The 9,971-nt window shown below is 29.6% G+C and overlaps 1 long non-coding RNA gene across 1 annotated transcript; it reads right to left on the reverse strand.

The window, feature by feature from the left end:
• Positions 1 to 2,637: 2,637 nt before the first annotated feature.
• On the reverse strand, positions 2,638 to 6,435 carry LOC132935988 (uncharacterized). The gene is made up of 6 exons (XR_009663375.1): positions 6,110 to 6,435; positions 5,295 to 6,025; positions 4,836 to 5,101; positions 3,507 to 3,746; positions 3,237 to 3,356; positions 2,638 to 3,173 (listed from the first exon to the last, which is right to left on the reverse strand). It is a non-coding gene; the product is annotated as an uncharacterized LOC132935988 (long non-coding RNA).
• Between the last annotated feature and the right edge of the window lie 3,536 nt (positions 6,436 to 9,971).

A 9,971-nucleotide genomic window follows, 5' to 3' on the forward strand; every position in this document is an offset into this window, starting at 1 on the left:
GAGTTACTATTAAAGGATTACTATAGGTACTATTTATTTTAACTAACTGAGTTCTGTTAATAAATTATAGATTTTATGAAATTGTAATACAAATAATTATGAGTTTGAACAAAATTAAATTTGAACTTAAAATTAATGTAAAATCTAATATTATAGCGTACAGACATAAATTTACAAATTTAAATTAATAATAAAATTGCAAATTATGAATTACTTTTTACATATAATATTTTTTGTTGCAGCATGTAAAAATCTATTTAAGTTACAACAATTACATAATTACTGATTATACACTTTGACAAAGACTTATATGTATATTTTAGATGAGAATAAACTAATTTCAAAAATAATTAACAGTAGTTTAAAATCAAAATTGTGAATATAATATTATTATAAAAATATCAACTTAAACAATTTAGCATATAACGTATTAAAAATATTGATTTCTACCTACAAATTGATTTAATATTTTATTCCTTTCATTTTTACATTTTTTTTACATATTACATTTAGATTTTAATTTTACAATAATACAATATTATGTGAACATAGTTAAAAGACTCATGGATTAAACTAAATTTATTGAAACTAGATTTTAGACATATTTATATGCGTTTAACTTGTCTTAAACTAATAGCAGTGTACACTTGAGAAAATAAACTTCAGTAACCTATCATTTACATATGGAAACAATAAACAAACATTACTAATTCTAGATATTAATAAACAAGTAATTTTTTTGAGATTAAATATTTTAATTTATTTTTCTTATAATACTACAATATTTTAATTTTAGTACTTTACAACTGTATGCAAATATAGTTTAATGTAATGTTACGTCCCCCAAATTCTTGATTAAGCTTAGATTATTAAAACTATGACAAAGATTCAGACATAAAAGCATAATAATATATTTCTCAACTTGTCTCTAAAACGTAATTCAAACATTTCTACTCATAACAATATTATAAGTATTAAATGATTAAATTTTAATTTTAACTTAAATTTTCTCAATAATTAATTTTAAAACTGAGAAACAAAAAATAATAATTTTAGCCACTATTATTAAATAGGCAATATATATATATATATTTTATTTAATGTTTATTAATTTTGTTATTTATAAAAAATAATTTTATATCATATAAACATTACATTTTACATTTTTAAAGTTTGCAAATTTAGATGTAATTAAGTTGTCTTAATTATTGATTAAGCTCAAACTTTAAAAACTATGACAAAATGCATATTTAAAAGAACTTGTATTTAAAATAATAATTTAAAAATCTACAGATTAATTTTAAATAAATGAACAATTATTCAATAATTTCTGTACAGTAAAGCACAATAAGTAAATATGATTCAGGAAAATAGATTATCCATATTGATGAATTTGAGGAGAGAGCCACCCATTACTGACACTTTCGTTTGATAGTGTATATTATACACCTATATATGTTATTTAACCCGTCAATGGTCGCCATGTGAGTGCGGCGCTCACTTCGTTAGTATTTTGAGAGCCACTTATTTATATATTACTTGATTCATCTGATACTATTTAAACCTTCAATCGAAACATGTTTAAATATACTTTAGCAAATATAATAATTTTATGAATAATTCTTGATTAGATACGACATGCAATGTTGTCAATAACCATAAATTGAGCGTTATACTCCCTCAATAGATCAACCAAATACTTTTTCGTAAACTCAGACCTATTATTTTTAAGGAGCCAAGATGAATAATAGTGATTATACTGTTATATAATTATGTATAAACAATTATAAATTTATTTTTAGTGGTTAACAATTAATAATCAAGAAAAATTGTAAGAACATTTTTTGTAAAAGATTTAACTATGAATAATTTTTTGTTGGTTTCAATATTTTATGTTCATTATATAATAAATAATGATGAAAAAACAAAAAAGTGAGCGCTCACTCAATACCAATGGCAGGACTTTGCATAGTGATACCAACGACTGGTTAATATTTAGTTTAAAATTTGTATACTAAAAAACTAAAATAAAATTATTGAAACTATATCAAATTTTGGATTCATGATTTGAATATTGTAATTTAATATTTAACTTCCAAATTTAAGATGTAATAGCTTAAAAATAATGAACAAAATTAAAAATGACCATACTTTGCGCCATGAGAGAATACAACTATAATTCTCACTCTGTTTACATTATGTTTGACTGCCTTCATGCGTAATAGCGTATTTGTTACATTTGCAATGTATACGGAAATTAGTGATCGCTTGGAAGAGGAAAATTGGCCTCGCAGCTGCTCGAGTAAATCATTTGAAAGCACAATACAGTGAATGCATTCTTTCATAGCGCGATGTAAAACAACTAATAAATATAATATATGTATGTTTAATAGCTATTATAGAATTTCACTTTTATATTTTACAGTATGCAAAGTATGCAAGTTGTCATAATTATTGACTTAACAAAAACTATGACAACAATTTATTTATATTTAGATGTTTGTAAAATGCCTTAGAAACTACCGTTAGGCAACTTTTTTAAACATTGCATTATGTTAATTTAATTTAAATCTTACTATCTATTATTGTATAATTTAAAAAAAACAATAAATAGAACTGTTCCAAAATCGCTCAAATTGTTTAAGTGTCACTTTTAAATATATTCCTCATCTAAAAAATTTATATATATAAAAAAATAGTGGTTTAATTTCTTATATTATAATTAATAATACAGTCTCCTAATTTATGCCACTTAAAAGATATTGACAAGAAAATATAAAAAAAACCTCAAGGGAAATTATAAATTATAAAACTGGAGCTTATAAAAATAAAATTGATTACTAACTATTAATTAAGTTTTATACAACTTAAGCTTTGTTTTAACTAACCCCCACTGTTTGAAGGATTATCATTATAGAATGTGGCTAACATAAACTACATAGACTTTTTTTAACACTGTATGGAGTTTCTTCTTTTTTTAACATCTGCAGATCCTTGAGCGAAGACGTTGTCATTCGACGTCATATCTGTATTGACAGTGCCTTTGTTGTAATCCTGTTGATTTTTGTCCTCATCTATAGGAGACTCCCTTGCTGAATATTTTCTTGAGTCGTGGATGGTTCCGGTTTCATAACTCTAGTTGTAACCGGACAAGAATCTTCAGTTTCTCTTTCCTAAAAATAAAATAAAATAATTAGGACATGAAGATTTATTAAAATATTTAGTTTTTCATTTACTCCATTTGAGGTTGATTGAGGTGGCTGATTATGGTCTTTCGCAATGTGATCAAGGCAATTAATTGGACAATTAATTTAGAACATACTTGATATCTATAGTCGTTTCTGCTGTTGCTTTATCTTAAATAAAATATTTAATATAATTAAATGTATATAAATTAAGAGATCAAATTAAAATTGTGTATTTCTATAATGAAATGACAATAAAACATGGCAAGTCAAAAACGAAAAAGATCAACAAAAATACTGTGGTTGAATTGCGGTGCGTACCATGCATTTTGTCAATGTATTTGTACCATAAAACGAAGTCACTGAATTCAATCATTATTCCATTGATCATGCTGGTTGAATTATAGTTAATCGTCAAAACGTCTACTGGTAACAAACATAAAATTATTATAGGGAATCACTAGAAACTTCTTACTTTGATAAATTTTTGAGAAAAATGGAACTCCTGGGCTAATCTTGGCTTCGTGTAGATTCATTTGTGACATACCGGGGTGCTCCAGGCTAAAATAAGTTATGAATATAAAATGTAAGACAACATTTAGGGGGTTAGGAATTAGGATATACGAAAATAAAATTAAAAATCAACTATTTTAATTTTTGTTTTCAAGTTTTAAATAATAATCAAAAATATTATTCATTTCCCAGGAATTGATGTTATTAGTAGAAACTCGGAATCAAAAATAAAATGAATTATGATTTATAAGGAAACTTAGCGTAAATAATAATATTATTTGACATTTTTTATAGCTAAAATACTGCTACTGGTGCACACAAGTAGAATTAGTAGATTTGACATACCTAGTCAATATGGTAATGAAAATATTTAATTTACTTAACAAGAAGGTACCTATTGTAATTTTGTTACTTTTCAATAGTAATTTGTCCAACACTGGTGCTTACACTATTGATTTAGAATTACAAGTGGGTACTGCATAGGTATGTACAATACTTATAATTGACTTATAATATACTGTACATATACTTATTACTTATCCAATATAATATTAATTTTTAAATTTAGATATTTCATTTTATTATAATTAACATAGCAACTTGTACGCTCAATAGACCACATTTAGATCTATTAGTTTAAAATTAGAGTCAATTGACCTCTTATAAAATTTAAAAGTAAAAATATTATCTAGTGAACTTCATACAGTTTTTTTAAATATTTTAATTTTAAAACGGTTATGAGTATTTTAAAATTGTAAATTGTTGGTGCATTTTAAAATACTCATAACTAACTTCAAAATTAAAATCTACAAAAAAACCTAGGAGGTTCACTAAATGATAATCTTACCTTTAAATTTTATCAGGTTTTATCATTTTCACTATGATTTTAAAACTAACAAAGCTGAGTGTACAATTTGCTATGTTATGTGTGTTAAACTACGGTAATTGTGGACTGTATAATATGTTAGGTAACTCTTGAAATAAAACTAATGGTGTGAGTGTTATGCCGGGTAACAGCCGACTGTTTGCAGACTTATAAAACAATTAATTCTGGGGCACAATTGTGCCGGCCGGCGTAGGGCTCTTAATTTAGCAACAATAATAATTCAAATAACAATAATAATGGGTCATAAAAACCGGAGCGGGTATGGCAGCTTTGATGTTGCTCCGTGATGCTGGTGACAAAATGACAGTGGAGCGACGTTGAAGTGACGGTGACAAACTAAACTCAACTTGCCTGTGCAGTAGGTACAAAATGGTAACATAAACGCACGCAAACAGTGCTTTAACCGTGGTGCACACACAACGAATACGGCAACGCAACTGATTGTCCAGTCCTGTGGTATGGCCTTTTGTACTGGTTAATAACGTGTTATCCACTGTCGCACTGGTCATGACAACGCCTAAACAATGGTATAATATAAACAATGGTATAATATAAACAATGGTATAATATAATTTGTAAAAAATTATCATTAAAATTGTATTACAATTATTTTTTAGGACATATAAAGTTTAAGATCAAAATATTCAATATTGAAAATGGAGTTCGATGCGGCCTGTAGAATATTACCCTAAAGATAAAAAATAAATTACCTATCAAGTATGGTTGATTCTACAGAACAGGACCATTATTCCCGCAGAGCGTATTTTTGGGTATAAAATTACATTGGCACCGGACGCTTTTATATTATGATTAAAAGGACGTGATACCCGCATGTGTTGTCTCCGTCTTACTAGTGCGTAACATAGCAAATTCTACGCTCAGCAGAACAGGTGTAGCACCGTTAGTTTAAAAACTAGAGTTAATTGACCTCTTATAAAATTTTAACTTAAGTTTATTATCTAGGCAACATCATGGGCGTTTCATTATGTTTTAATTTTAAAGTGAGATAAGAGTATTTTAAAATTGTAATTTGTACGTCTTAGAGTAGGTACTCATAACTCGCTTAAAAATTAAAATATGATAAAAAGCCCAAGAGGCTGTCTAGATAATAATCTTACCTTTAAGGCTCAGTCAAACAGAAAGCGGTCTGCCAACCGACTGCTGCCCGCCGCGATTAGCGTACCCGTAGACCATGGCAGCACACTCTCTATTTGACCGAGCCTTAAGATTTCATAAGTTAACAGAGCTAAGCGTGATCTGCTGAGAGTAAATTTGCTATGTTACGCACTTGTAAGACGGAGACAACACGTCATGTGGGTATCATGTCCTCTTAACGCCTATTACATCCAAAATCAGGAACAATATACTATAATCGATCGTTGACCGTTGGCGACGGCCGACGCCGGTTTGCTTGTCATTCAAAATCCGTCGTACAAACAGTCTGTGGAGCAGTAATAACATTAATTGTATTAATTGCAATAATATCGATATAATTGATAAACAAAACGAACAAACGAATAATTACTTGTGATGAATGTCCCAGGGAAACATAAAAGTAGGCAGACAATTATTTGAGCGTTGTAAACAAAATGTAACGATGACGTGTTACGTGAATCCCGTCGTTGGCGGTCAAAAAAAATAACAAACACCTGCGACGACGCGCGTCCGAATTGCGTGACGAGAGGTTCGCCGGACGTTGCGACCGCCGTTAATTTAAGGTAAAATGTAGACAAGTGACAACGCGAATGAAGAAAACGATCACCGACGGAACGCAGTCGTCACACGCAGGACGTCACGGACGCGAAAAACGTTTAACGAAAACAAAAACAAGAAACCGGAGAAACAATTAAACACAAGAGGCTACCCTACGATTACGGATTAGGTGGTATCACGAGTTAAGATATATCTTGGGGTGGTATCAGACACTATCAGTATTAATTATCTCTATTCCGTGGTGGTAACCGCGGTAACGAGCTGATGACCTTGTACCGAACGGCGACGTGGACGTGACGGTCGTGTCCGGTACAACACCTCCGCACGACGTTTGTACGACGGATCACGACGAAATAACGATAATATGCGACGGATTTTGAGTGACAAGCAAACACCGGCGTCGACCGCAGGCGCGGATCCAACGGTGGGGGAGGGGGGGCAAGGGGCCATGCCCCCCCCCCCCCCCGTAGACTGGTAGATTTTCTATTATATATTTATATCTATTTTCGGCAGACGATAAAATGTATTGTTTTGCCGATAGCGTTTCGGCCGTGTCTGTTTTCATCGTTCGCCGTGATTCGCCATGATGTGATTCCGAAACCTTTCCAATTATTTATAATTGTTTTCTTATACTCCTGACATTACCAGCCACGTCAGCAACTGCGGAACGAAATTTTTCTTCTCTTCGCCGACTAAAAACTTAGATGCCATCAAGAATATCCGAAGAACGCTTAAATGGACTTGCATTACCTAATTGTTATAGAAATATTAGTATTGACTGTGAAGAAGTAATAATTGACGAATTTGCATAAAATCTAAAAGACGAATGGATTTTGTTCTGTGATCATTTTTTAATATTTATTATATTTTATTATTAATTATTATTTATTATATATTACGTATCATTATTAATTAAACAATTTATATTACTTATCTAATTATTTAAAAGACGAAAGGATTTTGTTCTGTGATCATTTATTATTAATTATCTAATAATTTTATATATTTTATTGTACTGATAAACTGGGATTTAAATAATAATATTTGTCTATTAGCTTACATGGTATGTACAATGTTTTTATCAGACTTAGGCCGAAATTTTATAAGATGCCCCCCTCCCCCCCCCCCCCCCCCCCCGTAAATATGTTCTAGATCCGCGCCTGGTCGACCGTCGCTAAAAAATCATAAATATGCATAAATGTGTGCACTAAAATGTTAAAATATGCACAAAAAAATAAAAATACGCGTAATAAAGTAGGTCAGCGCATTTCGGTGGTGGAACGCCAGGGACGACCATTTTTTCAGATGAATGGAAAGCTTAAAGCTGTTTAAACGATCATGGCTATATCCACAATACCGTAAATCATAAAATGAATTTCATTGATCCACAAACAGGAGCTGAAACTTAAACTATGGAATGTTATTGGCGACATATAAAGGTGAAATATGGTATAAAATCGCATGGTGCCACTAATTTGTTGGAAAGGCAGCTTAAAGAAGAATGGTGGCGCTCCATAAACACAACAAATACGTTCGAAACATTTTTTATTGATATGAAAAATACTTGTCAACTAGAATTAAGAACATTCATTGACAATCTTCATATACGTAAATAGCAATGTGTAGATAACATTCAGTGCGTAGATTGCATACGACACCGCTACCGATGTTTGTCCATCGTCCCTTCGGGCCACGGACAGGATAGTGTAATTTTACTGTATTCGATAAAAAACGATTTTGAGCGGACGAGGGAATCCTTTTTATTTAATTTTATTCGTTTCTATGGTGATAGACAAAGCGTTTTAAGAACAGCTTAAGAGCGATTTATATAAATAGGTAATTTATACAATATTATAATTAGGAAATATCATAAAAATGAAAAAAAATATCAGCTCATAAGTCGCTCAAATGTTTTGAAAATTTTACCATATCTAGGTATTAGGTATGGATAATATAATTAAACAACCCAAATTTAAAGTTTTTTCGAATGTTTTTAACAGAATTAGGTACAACAAAAAACTCCCAAAATTAAAATGTCTATAAATAGTACAAAAATGGCTAAGAATTTCCGAACTTTAAACCGCAAGAAACAGAATCCAAAATACAACAAAAAATATCACTTGTCATTTTTCATTTGAAGCAATATTTCTGGTAGAAGACGTCGTCCGTAATTAATTAATATTATAAAATCGTGAAATCGTACGTTTTTTCTCCTTTGACCGCTTTTATTTCGAGTACTGTTTCGAAAATCGAAAAATGACCTCTTTAAAGTACCAGCTCAAGAACATTGCCTTTCAGAAAAAATGCTATACTTGATACTTTTGAGCAAGTTTAGAGGGATAAAAAGTGTTTACGGAATAAAAAAGAAATAAACATCATTGTGAGACCATTACATTCCTCGCTCCGCTCAGAATCTAAAAATTAGCAAAAAAATTATCAAACCCTATTAATAATACTTAGGTACTTTCTTTTTTTTTTTTTTATGGTAGTTTTAATGTATAAGAAAAAAATAGGAATCAATTTATATCAACAATGTATCCTAAAACAAATTTTAGTCTTTAAAATCTTTATCTTATTATATGCATTCTATAACCCCGATTATCGATCTAAGGTCATATTTGGGTAAACCGTTTATACCTACACTTGTAACTTGTACTTACAAGTATACCTATTAGTTTATTTTGATATTAATCAAAACTATAAAAATATGATATTTTTTTCTTATATTATAATACTATATATTTTAAAAATGACTAAAACAAACATCGAAATATGCGCTAAAAGATGAAATATGCTATTAAAATTGTAAAATAAGCCCTTAAAATAGAAAAATGTCAAAATATGCGCTAAAATGTTTCATTTTTCAAATCGTTATGTCATGAAACAAATTTTGTGCTCATTTAGTAAAAGTGCTTGGATTTTCTTCAACAGTAACTTTTCTGATAGGAAAGTTAATCTAGTTACATTTCCCAGTAATTTTCAAAAACGACGTGAAAAACAATAGAAAAATTAAAAAACGGGAATTTTTACGCAAAATCTGTTATATGCACGAAAATAATTTGACTCTTTTTGAGCTGTTTACGGACATTTTCAGTTTTCAATTTTTTTAGTTTTTTTATCTTTAAATATCAATAAAATTTTATTTCTTGGTTAAAAAAGCTTGAAAATTTATTAGAAGGCTCCTACGTTATTTTTTCAAAGGCAGATGAAAAAAATAAAAATCCATAGTCACAATTTAAAATGAAAATATAAAATAAAATAAAATTGATATTTATAGAATAAAAAACTAAACAAATTGGTAACTGAAAATGTCCCTAAACAGCTCAAAATAAGTCAAAATAGAAAAATGTCAAAATATGCGCTAAAATGTTTCATTTTTCAAATCGTCATGTCATGAAACATATATTGTGTGCTCACTTGGCATATCATACGATCAATCAGAATAAATATGCAAATGCATACAAATACGCGCTCAAGTAATAATGTTGAACATTTTAAACGCCACGGTCGACATAATATTTTATAACATTGCCCTGGTCGCCGGTGTCGACTACTCGTCCACAAATATAGTGTTCACTTTGACGGTTCATATTTTTGTTTGGCGATGAGAAACGTTTTCAAATATATCATAGGCGAACAGGTAAGTGTCTCAAAAATCTAATGGTATAATATTG

Source organism: Metopolophium dirhodum, chromosome 1, assembly GCF_019925205.1.
Source record: "Metopolophium dirhodum isolate CAU chromosome 1, ASM1992520v1, whole genome shotgun sequence".
In the NCBI taxonomy this organism is placed as follows: domain Eukaryota; kingdom Metazoa; phylum Arthropoda; class Insecta; order Hemiptera; family Aphididae; genus Metopolophium; species Metopolophium dirhodum.